At 47.5% G+C, this 15,765-nt stretch overlaps 1 protein-coding gene and 1 non-coding gene across 3 annotated transcripts in view; both read right to left on the minus strand.

Annotated features, from left to right (window-relative positions):
- Positions 1 to 15,765, minus strand: part of LOC144143603 (argininosuccinate synthase-like) — a 200,824-nt gene that overhangs the window by 93,916 nt on the left and 91,143 nt on the right. The window lies entirely within an intron of this gene.
- On the minus strand, positions 15,393 to 15,464 carry Trnag-ucc (transfer RNA glycine (anticodon UCC)). The gene has a single exon. It is a non-coding gene; the product is annotated as a tRNA-Gly (tRNA).

Consider the following 15,765-nt stretch of genomic DNA (forward strand, 5'->3'; position numbering starts at 1 on the left):
AATCTTTTTCGGATGTTAATGCGGAACACACAGAGAGGGAGTCAGAAAGTATAACTACATGGGAAAATCTATGCTGAAGTTTTTGAAGAGCCAAAATTATTGCCAATAATTCCGCCTGGAAAATAGGTGTGAAATCAGGTAACCTGATCGAAAAGGACCAATCGAGGTACTGGGAGAATATCCCGACTCCAGCTTTTTCATCAACTTGTGAGGCATCGGTAGCAATGACGATATGGGAATGAAGGGTTGACAAATGATCCTCCAGCAATCCATTTAGAATTCGGGCTGGCAACATCTTGGCATTCGGGGGGAAGATATTATCAAACATTATTTCAACATATGACACACTAATACAAGTAGAGGGGAGCCGGAAAAGGTCTGCGTGAAGTGGCTGGAGCCATGACTGTACTAGATCCATCTGGGGTCTCTGGAACCGCGTCCACTGAATGCCTTGAAAAAGATCAGGCCTCAGACGGAAAATGAACTGGGCGTCATGCAGTGGAGGTTCAAACAATTTGACAAAGGTTAGTACGGTCAATAATTGGAATCTAAACTTCAGTGGAGGAAACCGTGCCTCAAGGTGTAAAATAGGGTTAGCGACATATTTTGGCAGTCCCAAGCATAGTCGCAAAGCCATTCTCTCGACGATAAATAGGGGATTTAATTTGTACGCCGCACAACCAGAAAATAGGACGCAGCCAAACTCTAATACCGGGCGGACATAACTGCGATATATCATTAACAGTGTATCTCTACGCAATCCGAATTTTTTGGCTACATAGCCTGCGGAGCACGCCTGCAGCTCTTTCTCCTTTAGTAGCAATATGTTTAATATGAGGACGCCATGTAAGCTTGTCATCATAGATTATACCGAGATATTTTAATTCTGTAACTTGACGGATGGATTGCTGTCGGTACAATAGGCATAAAGAAATGGGGATGGTCACCGGAAATACTAAGACCGCACATTTTCCCACATTAAGTGACAAATGTAGCCTGTTAAGCCAATTATCTAGGGTGGCCAGATAGTTTTGTAGTCTTTGGCACAAGTCATGAATATCTCTGTCCGATGAGTAAAAAGCAATATCATCGGCATAAACGTAAGTTGATATGCCATCCATTATGGGAACTGATCTGAGAAGAATATTAAAAAGAACCGGAGAAAGGACTGACCCCTGAGGAACCCCTCGAAACTGCTGATAGTGCGAAGATGATATGCCACCTTTCGAACAGAAGAACGTCCTTCCAGTTAAAAACTGACCAATCCACGATTGGATGTATAGAGGGATTTCACTACTCTCAAGATGAGACATTAAGGTAGTATACTCTACGCTGTCATAGGCCTTTGTTATATCAAGAGTAACAAGTGCGCTCACGTGTTTTAGGCTACGGGCTAGTTTAACGCGGCTCTCAATGTCAATATGAGCCTTCCAAATGGAATTCCCGGGTCTGAAGCCAATTTGAGTGGAGCTTAAAATCTTATTGCTTTCAAGAAATCGCATAAGGCGACCATTCAATATCCTCTCGACGAGCTTTACCAAGTTGCTAGTTAAGAAAATTGGCCTGATGTTATCTGGGACGTAACCTAATCCTTCGTTTTTTAGCAATGGCACTATCTTGGAGAGTTTCCATTCTGGAGGTATCCAGCTATGTTTCATTGACGTGTTTGCTATGTTGAGTAAATCTTCAGGGGTTTCCTCAAATAAAAACTGTAACATTGGCACAGTAATGCCATCTGGCCCCGGAGCAGCCTCAGACAGCTGTGAAACAACGTCAGCCAATTCCGACATTTTCACTGGGTTGAAACCAACATTAGAAAGTTGACTGACAAAATGAGCGGAGAACACAGAAGAAAAGCGGGATTTAAGTTCTTGTGCAATTTGTTCGAGAGCTTCAATAGATTCCTGTGTTGAATGAACCACTGAATTTTCATTGTGGAGCTCTTGAACCACCTTTCTCGAGCGAAGAAACTGGTACAGCAAACGCCTATTCTTTGGCTTTGAGAGAGCGGCAAACTTCTGGGTGTTATGAGCTTCTTTCGCTTTAGACACTGTCCGTTTGAATATGGCGGCCGCAAATTTGTAATTGGTCCAATTAGGCGGGCATTGGTTTCTTAGCAGTACCTTCGAAGCCGCCTGCCTTTGATTATACGCCCGTGCGCAATCTTTGTTCCACCACGGGCTATTGCCATCTTTTTGAGAAGAGATAATGAATTGGGAAGATCTAACAGCATCCGAAATGATCGAAGTAACTTGAACTGCCCTGCGTTCCTCGTTACCGGATGGAACAGATTGAAGTGCTATTTTTACTTTGTTTTGCATAAGGTGTAAATTTGTATGCCGAATCATACGAGCACGTGGGGACCTAGAAGGGCACACTATCTCAAATAAAATAGGAACATGGTCACTACTTGTCGCGTGACCTAAAGTAGTCCACGAAGAGATAATGCCGGAGTTTGAAAAAGTCAAGTCTAAGACTGAAGTAGTCTTCCATCGAAAAAATGTTGCTGAACCAGAGTTATAACAATGCATATTGTTATCATTCATCCAACCACTTAGCCGCCTACCACAGGAATCTGTGCGGAGCCCCCAAGAGACATGGTGGGAATTAAAATCACCGCAAATAATAACGCGATTCTCACACGATTGCAAAACAGCATCGAGAGGAGAGGTAGAAATGACGCCTTCCGGAAAATAGGAGTTAACCACCGAAAATGCAAAACACCCGGGCAGGCTAAATGTAACTGCTAGGATTTCACAATCCACCGACATGAATTCAAATGACTTATGAGCTTTATGACAAAATTGCAATGACACGAGAATTAACAATCCACCCCCTCTGGTTAGTCGATCTAAGCGGAATATCCGATAATTATGGAAATAAAATGGCCTACACGGAGTCAGCCAGGTTTCTTGCAATAAAATAATGTCTGGTTGTTCCTTAGAGACTATAAAATCAAGGTCTGTGAGAGCTGACATGACAGAGCGGCAATTCCATTGTAGGACCCGAAGCGACATTACGATGAATTGATGGCTGCCACCGCAGCTTCCAAGATGTCATTTGTTTTGGGAACGCTTTGACCTTTTTTTGCTTTTTGTTTGGGAGACGATTCCAGTGAGCCCACAGTCGGAGATCCAGTTCTTTTAAACGGAACTGTTTGATACTCCATGTCCACCGGAGAGTTCAAAGAACTGGCACTAGGTTTGTTTTCAGGCAGCAGCGTGAGTCCAGGGCCAAGCGTTCTCGTTCTCGTCGTCTTCTATCAGCGGCGGAGCACCCACCCCATGTTTGGCTCGAACAGGGATTGCCCCGTCACAATATTTAGGAGAAAAGGTATCTTTAGTTCTTCTCACCAAGAGCCACGCCTCGAGCCTCACTCTCAACAACGTCTCGACGCTACAGGCCGAAGAGGTAGCTATTGCGCTGGCAATAACGCAGACCCCAGCGGAAGTGATAATCACAGATTCACAGTCAGCGTGTAGGAGCTACCTCCAAGGCCGCATCTCGTGCATCGCCATGAAGATCCTCGGCCAGAACCCTCCGAGGAAAAGGGTGTCGATTGTCTGGACACCAGCTCACGCTTCCCTCTGCGGTAATGTCTTTGCTCATGAGACTGCTCGAGGTCTGACCAACCGAGCGCCGCGAGAAAGTTGGCTTGAGACAGCGATCCCTGTAACGTCATACCAGGAGGTGACCCAATTCTACAGGCTCACCAGGCTTATGCTACCCGCTGGCCACCCCTCCCTCAGCAAGGCAGAGGAGCGCTCCTGGCGTCTCCTCCAAACCAACACGTTCCCCCACCCCACCAAACTCCACTTATTCTGGCCAACAATATACTACTCACAGTGCCAGTTCTGCAACGCGCCCTGCACCTTGTATCACATGGTGTGGGAGTGCCAGCTTAACCCCTCACTTTCCCCGATATCTAATCCCTCGATTGAGCAGTGGGAGGAAGTGCTGGCCAGCTCTAGCCTCGAAGAGCAGCTTCGGCTGATCCACCGAGCTGAGGCGGCTGGACGCTCCAACGGGGTCCTGAACTGAGGAAACCGCCTGCTTGACTCCTCTCATTAAATAAAGTTTATTCTCTCTCTCTCTCTCTCCGGGAGTACATCACACGCTGTGACATTATGTGCTGCCCAGCAAATCTGGTGAAGAATGCGGCGTCCCACTGCAGCTCTGTTCAATCGGAGCTTCTGGTTAGAAATATGGCCCTCTATCAGCCCTTCCATCGTGTTGTGGAGCCCAATCATAAGCAGCCTCTCCGTGGACGCACTCATGGGAAGACCAATGGCCTGCTCAACCGCCTTTCTCATCACTATATCAAACATCTTTATGTCCTCCTTGCCGAGAAGACAGGGGGTGACGTAAGTCATCCTCGAGAGGACAAAAGGTTAAATTAATCGAAAGGTATCGGCTTCCTTCAGGTCTCGCTTCTTGGTGGCAACACGCCTGATCATGTGTATGATTTGATTGATGCAAGGGTATGTCACGCTGCAAGGGTATGTCACTCTTGGTGTTTGCCTGGAGAAGTAGGTCCAGGGTCCGATGTTGGGCCTTGGAATGATGGTCTGGCCATCAAGGAGTATTTGAATGTCTTCCTTGATGTACGGTTTGGCGTGATGGCGGACGACAAGGATCTCTGATTTTTGTGGTGAACACTGGATGCCGCAGGCTTTAGCACATTGGCGTACTAGAAGTGAGATGCCTTGCCTTGGTGTGACCTTCCTTTAATTTTTGTAACTCCTTGCGCATGCGCAAGGCGCGCACACGGCCGCCACACGCGCCGTGGACGGAGCGCAAAGCGGCGCCACAGGTAGCGTGACGTTATCACGGGGCAGTCAGCGAGAATGCAGGGCGTAAACGCGCAGAAGTGCTTGGTGAGTGCACCACCCGTCTTCCCCGTCTTCGCGTGGGCTCGTAGCTCAATCGGTAAGACAGCGGGCTCAAGCTTTGTTGCTCTATTAGTTCCAGGTTCGATTCCGGGCGGTGCCAGTAACTTCTTTTATTTGTTCGCGGGAGCTTTCTGTTGACACCAACGGTCGCGAAAGAACCCTTGGGGGGTAGAGGTAAAAAGCTTTGCTTTAAAATGGAAGCGGCTCTCAAACCTTACCTGCATTAAAACGCATCCTCACACAACTGACGCACCTCGTCCGACGCATCACCCACCGCCGCTACAGCCTTCATGTGAAGGACACTCTGATAATAACGCATGCAATACTGATCAGTCGTCTGAATTACGGCACACCATACCTGGCTCTCAAATCCGTCGAAAAAGAAAAATTCCCCGCATTTCCCCGAGGGGAAGAATGTGAAAGTGCGAATGCACGAGTTGACTTTGCGCGGTTCGCGAAAGAGAGATCACACACACACACAACTACAAAGAAAAAAAGATGCATTTATTCACAGTTTGTGTTGTCGTTGTACTTGATTGCTAGGGCGGATCTCAGCTTTGAAATTTCGTGTCAGTACTCCTTTAAGCAGGTGCATTAGCCCTTCTCACGCCCGATTCTTGGCCAATCCCCCACGTGGGTATGTACCATGTCAGCGGCCAGGCAGCGCGCGCCCATCTCCCCCCGTTGCCAAGGAAGACGAGGAGATTCCTGGCCAATCCCCCACGCGGGTATGTGCCATGTCAGCGGCCAGGCTGCGCGCGCCCATCTCCACGTGCGCGGACATCGCCGGTGGACGCAGGTTCAGGGTCGCTTAAGAAGTGCATTGCACTTAAAAAAGAAATTCGCGCCAGTCCACCCTGCGAATGTGGTTGAAAGCAAAGCTGAAACGCCACCCACAACGATTATCCATGCGACATCACTTAAATTCACTCACGTCGCTCTACAAATAGTAAAACCAGAGAGAAGTGAAATACACTTAACCACACCCTTTTTAACTTCAAAGAGATATTCTTGGTAAGGTTAAATCATGAATGGTGATTGGTGGAGTTCCATTGTATTGGTTGGATACTTTTTTTATAAAATTAAAGGAAGCCCCATCCCCGTGTTAGACGATCTAACTTCTCATGGCAGAGACGGAGGAGGAGGAGGAGGAGGAGGAAGAGGAGGAGGAAATATTTTTAGTCAGATTTCTGAACTCCCCAGTGTGCGCTCCAGGAGAGTGATTCCTTCTTCACTGGAGACCATATGCAGTCCGCGCCGCCTGTGCTCTGTCCACCAGCGGAAGCTGGGTAGGCAGAGAGGGGCTAGACAGCAGCATCTCCCATATCTTTTGTTGGGTAGCTGACGGAAAGAGAGGAAGGTGTTCAGAGCTAAAGTCACACACCCCGATTATGTGGCAGAGTGTTTCTACTTCTGAGAAAAATTTACATTCAGTGTCGTAGCTATTCGAACGCAATAAGTGAAGACGCGTCGGGTGTGGGAAGGAGCCGATTTGTATAAGCCTAAGGGTAGTTTGTTGTTCTCTGAAAAGGTCAGGGTAAGGTGAAGGTAGGGTCTGTTTCTGAAGGCGATATTGCTGGGTTATGTCCCTGAACGAGACAAGCAGGTGACTGTCCGCGTGCAGCTCCATAGCACGGGGGGTAAAAGCGCAGTCTTGTTGGTGGGCGTATTCGTTGCTCCATGGAAGCGTGAGCGGGTGTCCAGATGAGCTGAATAGAACCGTTTGGGGAGTGGTTTTTTAGCACGCACAGTGCAGGTCGGGACATCCGACCCGACTGCTAATTCCGGTACGCTTGTTGGTAATCGGTGACTACCTTACGAACCCCTGGTTGAGTGAGAGCAAAGGCGATGGCTGCCTCTTCTGCTGCCGTCATATCTTGGGTCTTGAGTGAGGCACACGCACGGAGGTTGGTTCTGGAGGTTGCCACGATGATGGCGCACTGCTGCTCTCGATGTTGGGAGGCGTCTGTGGAGATAACTGCATGATCCCAACCGAGGGTGTTGTTGAGCGCTTGAGCCCGTGCTTATCGGCGACGCTTTTCATGTGAGTGGTTCATTATTCTGAGCAAAGGGAGCATATTTAGTTCTTGTCGGCAAGAGTTCAGGAGTATATCAAGCGGCTGACATTCTGGGCTGCCCATCCAATCTGGTGAAGGATGCGGCGACCAGCCGCAGTTCTGCTCATTCGGAGCTTCTAGTTCGAAAGATGGCCCTCTATCAGCTATTCCACTGTGTTGTGAAGCCCCGTGCTAAGCACTCTGTCTGTGGACGCACTCATGGGAAGACCAATGGCCTGGACTGCCTTTGCAATCGTTATACAAAGCATCGTTATTTCCTCCTTGCCGAGAAGAAGACAGGCGTTTGACGTAAGTGATTCTCGAGAGGACAATAGTTTGAATTAATCGAAAGGTATCGGATTTCTTGAGGCCTCGCTTCTTAATTGCAACTCGCCTTACCATGTGTATGATTTGATTGACGCTGTGTTTGAGGCGCTGCAAGGATAGGTCACTCTTGGTGTTGGCCTAGAGATGTAGGCCCAGGATCTAGAAGCTGGGCCTTGGAGTGAGGACCTGGGCATCAAGGAGTATTTGAATGTGTTCCTTGATGTGTCGTTTGGCGTTAGGGCGGACGTCAAGGAGCTGTGGTTTTTTACGTGAACACTGTAGACCACAGGCTTTAGTACATTTGCGTATTAAAAGTTAGATGCCATGCGTTGGTGTGAGCGTCATTTAATTTTTGTAACTCCTGGCACCGGCGCAAGGTGCACACAGGGCTGCTAGACGTGCCGCGGGCGGAGCGCAGAGTGGCGCCAGAGGTCGCGTGATTCTATCACGTGGCATTCAGCGAGAATGCAGGGGGTAAACCCGTAGACGTGCTTGGTGAGTCCACCCCCTGCATGTCTTGCCCGTCTCCGCGTGGGCTCGTAGCTAAATAGGTAAGACAACGGACTCTCGCCTTGTTTCTATATTAGTTCCAGGTTCGATTCCTGCCGGTGGAAGTAAATTCTTTCATTTGTACGCGGGAGTTTTCATGGTGACACCAACGGTCGCGAAAGAACCCTTGGGGGGTAGAGGTACAAAGCTTTGCTTTCAAACTCAATACTTTTATCCGCCAAGCCTACAAACTCGTCCTTGGCCTACCCCCCTCAACATCCACGCGCAAGTTGCTCCAACTAGGGGTACACAATATTTTGGAAGAATTGCACGAGGGTCATCGCCACGTCTGAAGCTGACACCTACCGGATTAGACACCCTTACACGCCTCGGATACCCGGTACCACCCAAAGAAGACCATCCCCAACGTGTCCCCCTCTACATCCGTCAACACATTCCTGTAGCTCCCGTGCACCCCCTTATGCACCCCCTTTACAACAAAGCGCGACGCACAGCACGGGTCGATGCAGTTACGAAGAAGCACGCAGGGAACCCTACGACACGCTACACGGACGCCGCACGCTACACCCGCAAACCCGCCCACGCAGTCACGGTCATAGACCACCAGGGAACCAAGGTCACAGCCGCCACGATATCCACCACCTCTACAAACGCCGCTGAGAAAATCGCCATCGCCCTAGAAGCCACAACAAATAGCGAATACATTACAGTCATTACGGACTCGCAAGTAGCATGCTGCAACTACCAGCTCGGCCGCATATCACCCTTCGCCCTCAAGATCCTGAATGTCATGCCGCAGCTTCCCGACATTCATATCGTTTGGGCCCCTGGACACGAGTCTCTCGACGGAAATGAGGCGGCACACGCCGCTGCCCAAGTACGCACCCTCCGGGCCATTTCCGAAGAGAGCCAAGACACGGAGAAGGTCCCCCACACACTGAATGGCTACGCGGACATTCTCGCTCACTTTAGACACGAGCGTCAGCGGTTCCCTCTACCCACCTCCCACCTTTCTGGAGCCGAGGCGACCACACTCCGCCGGCTACAGACCAACTCCTACCCGCACTGTACCCTCCTCCACCATATCTTCCCCACCCAGTATTATAGTACCTGCCACCTTTGACCCCAGCCAGGCACCCTGTACCATCTGGTCTGGGAGTGCCAACAATCCCCATCCCTCACACCCGATCCCCGTCGTACGTACGAGCTGTGGGTGGACCGGCTGTCCAGTTTGGACCTCTAGACCCAGCGCATGCTGATAGAGAGGGCACGAGAAGCCAGCAAGGACCATGGCATCCAGGACTAGCGGACGCCTCCCACCGGTGGTGCTCTCACCATCCTGCACCATTAAGCTCCAAATTAAATATGTTTATTCTCTCTCTCTCTCCTCCTCGCTTTCATTTTCGAGTTCATCCACGTTCTAGCGGTTAAAACGAGGCCGACGGCGAGGGTCGACGACGCGAAACCACTTAAGAGCTGCGCTCTCGAACGAGCAGTGTTTCACTACCTATGCGAGCGTATGGCTACGCAGTGGAGGAAGTATTCCACGCGTCTTCAGCAACAGGGGATCATGCCCTCACATATAAGAGTGGTATTTCATCTCGCTCGTCACTCGCGCGTTTGGAGCGATATGACTACCGTCATTGCAAAACTCCTTTGAAGGACGACGCTGTTGCATGCTGCATGCCTGCCCACAGGCATTGTTCGGCGTGATCCCCTCCTCGCTCCTTGAGAACCTGCATATATAGATATATATATATATGTATATATATATATATATATATATATATATATATATATATATATATATATATATATATATATATATATATATATATATATATATATATATATAGTTAAGAGAAAAGGTTCCTGGCTATGAGGTTAGCTGTACGATAGAGAAGACTGAAAAACATAACAACATTTATTCTAACGTTTCGACCGGGGGCCGGTCTTTTTCAAAAATACAAATAGTGCAGATCAGTTGGGTTTAAATACATTTCAGTTGTGGGCGGGGCAAGAAAAACGTAGGCTCTACGCGACACAAAAAAGCCGCAGAACGCACAAGGTGGAACAAAGAAAAAAAAAAAGGGGGGGGGGGGATAGAGGGCTGTTGGAGTGCTGCCGGGGAACAGGGGGGAAAGGGGCCTAATGAAGGCAGGCGAAGCTATAGGATAAGAGGAAGGCATTGCAAGGTACTGAAGTCACGACGGGAAAGCAAGAAGGTGAGAACTAAGGAGGGGCTCGTTCTAGCTCGTTTGTTGACCTGTTTCTGGCGGCAGGTGCCAGGTAGGGCAACCTGCAGGGTGTGAGAGTTTCAAAAATACAGAAAATATGCAAAGAACCAGAGGAAATTGACTGGTGAGGAGAAAAGGGTGGGAAGCCCAGAGGTAATTACGGATGCCTAGTGCAAGCGTTAACACACATAAACAAAGGGAAAAAAGAAAAAAGAAAACTAGGGAAGGAAGAGGGGGATTGGGATTAGCGGGAGGGACGCGGAAACCGCAGAGGGAGGGGGGTACGGGGATGAAAGAGGTTCGAAGAAAAGACCAAGCGACCATGCGGGGATGAAAGAGGTTCGAAGAAAACACGTGGTTTCACATGGCGTGAAATCGCGGAAACGCTTTCTTGCGAAAAACGTGGCAGCCGGCCACGAGGCGTCCACGAGGTCATGCAATGCAAGGACAATACAATGCAAAGTAACGCTAATTTGAGCATGATCACATAAATACCGAAAATAAATGAACATAAGGCGAAAAACATAGAAAAAAGGAGATATACAGTGCCACATGAAGTTTTTGAAGAGTATTCACGCAAGATCATATTTCTTTACATACCCGCATACAGACGCACACAAAAAACTATAAACAGAATATCACCACAGAAAAGACAAGCCGTTTTATCTACCCGATAGCAATTGTTCAGTGCAAAGGGACACAAAATAATAATCATACAAATAAAGAAAAAATTATAAAGCAAGGGGTACTATGGTGAAATATATGTACATGTGGTATGGCAACTACACACAAGCAATACACTGACACAGTACAAAGTACAATCTGTACACAAATTAAAAAAAAAAAAGTAAGAACGTTGCTCTTTCAGAACAAAGTTTCTCAGTTTGTTCTGAGAAACTCTGAGAAACTGAGAAACTTTGTTCTGAAAGAGCAACGTTCTTACTTTTTTTTTTTAATTTGTGTACAGATTGTACTTTGTACTGTGTCAGTGTATTGCTTGTGTGTAGTTGCCATACCACATGTACATATATTTCACCATAGTACCCCTTGCTTTATAATTTTTTCTTTATTTGTATGATTATTATTTTGTGTCCTTTTGCACTGAACAATTGCTATCGGGTAGATAAAACGGCTTGTCTTTTCTGTGGTGATATTCTGTTTATAGTTTTTTCTGTGCGTCTGTATGCGGGTATGTAAAGAAATATGATCTTGCGTGAATACTCTTCAAAAACTTCATGTGGCACTGTATATCTCCTTTTTTCTATGTTTTTCGCCTTATGTTCATTTATTTTCGGTATTTATGTGATCATGCTTAAATTAGCGTTACTTTGCATTGTATTGTCCTTGCATTGCATGACCTCGTGGACGCCTCGTGGCCGGCTGCCACGTTTTTCGCAAGAAAGCGTTTCCGCGATTTCACGCCATGTGAAACCACGTGTTTTCTTCGAACCTCTTTCATCCCCGCATGGTCGCTTGGTCTTTTCTTCGAACCTCTTTCATCCCCGCACCCCCCTCCCTCTGCGGTTTCCGCGTCCCTCCCGCTAATCCCAATCCCCCTCTTCCTTCCCTCGTTTTCTTTTTTCTTTTTTCCCTTTGTTTATGTGTGTTAACGCTTGCACTAGGCATCCGTAATTACCTCTGGGCTTCCCAACCTTTTCTCCTCACCAGTCAATTTCCTCTGGTTCTTTGCATATTTTCTGTATTTTTGAAACTCTCACACCCTGCAGGTTGCCCTACCTGGCACCTGCCGCCAGAAACAGGTCAACAAACGAGCTAGAACGAGCCCCTCCTTAGTTCTCACCTTCTTGCTTTCCCGTCGTGACTTCAGTACCTTGCAATGCCTTCCTCTTATCCTATAGCTTCGCCTGCCTTCATTAGGCCCCTTTCCCCCCTGTTCCCCGGCAGCACTCCAACAGCCCTCTATCCCCCCCCCCCTTTTTTTTTCTTTGTTCCACCTTGTGCGTTCTGCGGCTTTTTTGTGTCGCGTAGAGCCTACGTTTTTCTTGCCCCGCCCACAACTGAAATGTATTTAAACCCAACTGATCTGCACTATTTGTATCTTTGAAAAAGACCGGCCCCCGGTCGAAACGTTAGAATAAATGTTGTTATGTTTTTCAGTTTGACTTCTCTATCGTATATATATATATATATATATATATAGTAAAAAATGGGGTATAGCTGCTAACAAAACTGTTTATTGGTCGACGTTTCGGTCGGATGCCGACCCTTATATATATATATATATATATATATATCATAGGTCGGCAGTCTACAACGCCAAAGCAGGCATAGGGGTGTTGTTAGGCTCTATTTTTTACTACGGTTAATGAAGTCAAGATTTTTTTTAAATATAACGAAGAAAGAAAAAAACAAAAACACGCGACCAGAGTGGGGACCGAACCCACGCCTTTCGATTAGATCTCGAATGCCTTACCAATTCGGCTATCTGGGCGACTGTGTTCTCCTTCACTTTCTGGGCTATTTATATTTACTAGAAGTGTATCTGACGCTTGAGGGTGGTAGCCAGCGCCACTCTGACTACACGGGGAGAAGGGGACCTTGTTTTCAACCCCCGGGGCGTGACTCAAACGTCTATAGCCTGTCATGAGTGGGTAACTGGCGGGAAGCCCTCTTATGCTACCTAGGCATCAAGGCTGCCAGAACCGAGACCCTCGCTAGGCTTTCGCAGAATAATATAGTAAGGAAATGAGGGGCTCATTGAGGAAATACAGAAACATAGGTCGGCAGTCTACGACGCCAAAGCAGGCATAGGGGTGTTGTTAGGCTCTATGTTTTAATACGGTTAATGAAGTTAAGATTTTTTTTAAATATAAGGAAGAAAGAAAGAAAAACACGCGCCCAGAGTGGGGACCGAACCCACGCCTTTCGATTAGATCTCGAATGCTGGCTACCACCCTCAAGCGTCAGATACACTTCTAGTAAATATAAATAGCCCAGAAAGTGAAGGAGAACACAGTCGCCCAGATAGCCGAATTGGTAAGGCATTCGAGATCTAATCGAAAGGCGTGGGTTTGGTCCCCACTCTGGGCGCGTGTTTTTCTTTCTTACTTTCTTCCTTATATTTAAAAAAAAATCTTAACTTCATTAACCGTAGTAAAAAATAGAGCCTAACAACACCCCTATGCCTGCTTTGGCGTTGTAGACTGCCGACCTATGTTTCTGTATTTCCTCAACGAGCCCCTCATTTCCTTACTATATTATTCTGCGAAAGCCTAGCGAGGGTCTCGGTTCTGGCAGCCTTGATGCCGAGGTAGCATAAGAAGGCTTCCCGCCAGTTACCCACTCATGACCGGCTGTAGACGTTTGAGTCACGCCCCGGGGGTTGAAAAGAAGGTCCCCTTCTCCCCGTGTAGTCAGAGTGGCGCTGGCTACCACCTTCAAGCGTCAGATACACTTCTAGTAAATATAAATAGCCCAGAAAGTGAAGGAGAACACAGTCGCCCAGATAGCCGAATTTGTAAGGCATTCGAGATCTAATCGAAAGGCGTGGGTTCGGTCCCCACTCTGGGCGCGTGTTTTTCTTTCTTTCTTTCTTCCTTATATTTAAAAAAAATCTTAACTTCATTAACCGTAGTAAAAAATAGAGAAATAGAGCCTAACAACACCCCTATGCCTGCTTTGGCGTTGTAGACTGCCGACCTATGTTTCTGTATTTCCTCAACGAGCCCCTCATTTCCTTACTATATATATATATATATATATATATATATATATATATATATATATATATATATATATATATATATATATATATAGGGTTTGGAAATGAGGGGCTCGTTAGGAAATACAGAAAGAAATGCCGGCAGTCTACAATGCCAAAGAAGGCATAGGGGAATGGTTAGACAATTTTTAACCCTTAGTGACGTTACTTTTTTTTTATTAATACGTGAGAAAGAAAGAAAGAAAGAAAAACACGCGCCCAGAGTGGGGACCGAACCCACGCCTTTCGATTAGATCTCGAATGCCTTACCAATTCGGCTATCTGGGCGACTGTGTTCTCCTTCGCTTTCTGGGGTATTTATATTTACCACAACTGTATCTGACGCTCGAGGGCGGTAGCCAGCGCCACTCAGACTACACGGGGAGAAGGAGACCTTCTTTTCAACCCCCGGGGCGTGACTCAAACGTCTACAGCCTGTCATGAGCGGGTCAACTGGCGGGGAACCCTCTTATGCTACCTTCGCATCAAGGCTGCCAGAACCGAGGCCCTCGCTAAGCTTTTGCACAATAATAAGGTTTGGAAATGAGGGGCTCGTTAGGAAATACAGAAAGAAATGCCGGCAGTCTACAATGCCAAAGAAGGCATAGGGGAATGGTTAGACAATTTTTTACCCTTAGTGACGTTACTTTTTGTTATTAATACGTGAGAAAGAAAGAAAGAAAGAAAAACACGCGCCCAGAGTGCGGACCGAACCCACGCCTTTCGATTAGATCTCGAATGCCTTACCAATTCGGCGATCTGGGCGACTGTGTTCTCCTTCGCTTTCTGGGGTATTTATATTTACCACAACTGTATCTGACGCTCGAGGGCGGTAGCCAGCGCCACTCAGACTACACGGGGAGAAGGGGACCTTCTTTTCAACCCCCGGGGCGTGACTCAAACGTCTACAGCCTGTCATAAGCGGGTCAACTGGCGGGGAACCCTCTTATGCTACCTTGGCATCAAGGCTGCCAGAACCGAGGCCCTCGCTAAGCTTTTGCACGATAATAAGGTTTGCAAATGAGGGGCTCGTTAGGAAATACAGAAAGAAATGCCGGCAGTCTACAATGCCAAAGAGGCATAGGGGAATGGTTAGACAATTTTTTACCCTTAGTGACTTTACTTTTTTTTTATTAATACGTGAGAAAGAAAGAAAGAAAGAAAAACACGCGCCCAGAGTGGGGACCGAACCCACGCCTTTCGATTAGATCTCGAATGCCTCACCAATTCGGCTATCTGGGCGACTGTGTTCTCCTTCGCTTTCTGGGGTATTTATATTTACCACAACTGTATCTGACGCTCGAGGGCGGTAGCCAGCGCCACTCAGACTACACGGGGAGAAGGGGACCTTCTTTTCAACCCCCGGGGCGTGACTCAAACGTCTACAGCCTGTCATGAGCGGGTCAACTGGCGGGGAACCCTCTTATGCTACCTTGGCATCAAGGCTGCCAGAACCGAGGCCCTCGCTAAGCTTTTGCACGATAATAAGTTTTGGAAATGAGGGGCTCGTTAGGAAATACAGAAAGAAATACCGGCAGTCTACAATGCCAAAGAAGGCATAGGGGAATGGTTAGACAATTTTTTACCCTTAGTGACGTTACTTTTTTTTTATTAATACGTTAGAAAGAAAGAAAGAAAGAAAAACACGCGCCCAGAGTGGGGACCGAACCCACGCCTTTCGATTGGATCTCGAATGCCTTACCAATTCGGCTATCTGGGCGACTGTGTTCTCCTTCGCTTTCTGGGGTATTTATATTTACCACAACTGTATCTGACGCTCGAGGGCGGTAGCCAGCGCCACTCAGACTACACGGGGAGAAGGGGACCTTCTTTTCAACCCCCGGGGCGTGACTCAAACGTCTACAGCCTGTCATGAGCGGGTCAACTGGCGGGGAACCCTCTTATGCTACCTTGGCATCAAGGCTGCCAGAACCGAGGCCCTCGCTAAGCTTTTGCACGATAATAAGGTTTGCAAATGAGGGGCTTGTTAGGAAATACAGAAAGAAATGCCGGCAGTCTAC

This window comes from Haemaphysalis longicornis, unplaced genomic scaffold, assembly GCF_048455015.1.
Source record: "Haemaphysalis longicornis isolate Haplotype H1 unplaced genomic scaffold, Haemaphysalis longicornis Haplotype H1 scaffold_1, whole genome shotgun sequence".
Taxonomy (NCBI): Eukaryota; Metazoa; Arthropoda; class Arachnida; order Ixodida; family Ixodidae; genus Haemaphysalis; species Haemaphysalis longicornis.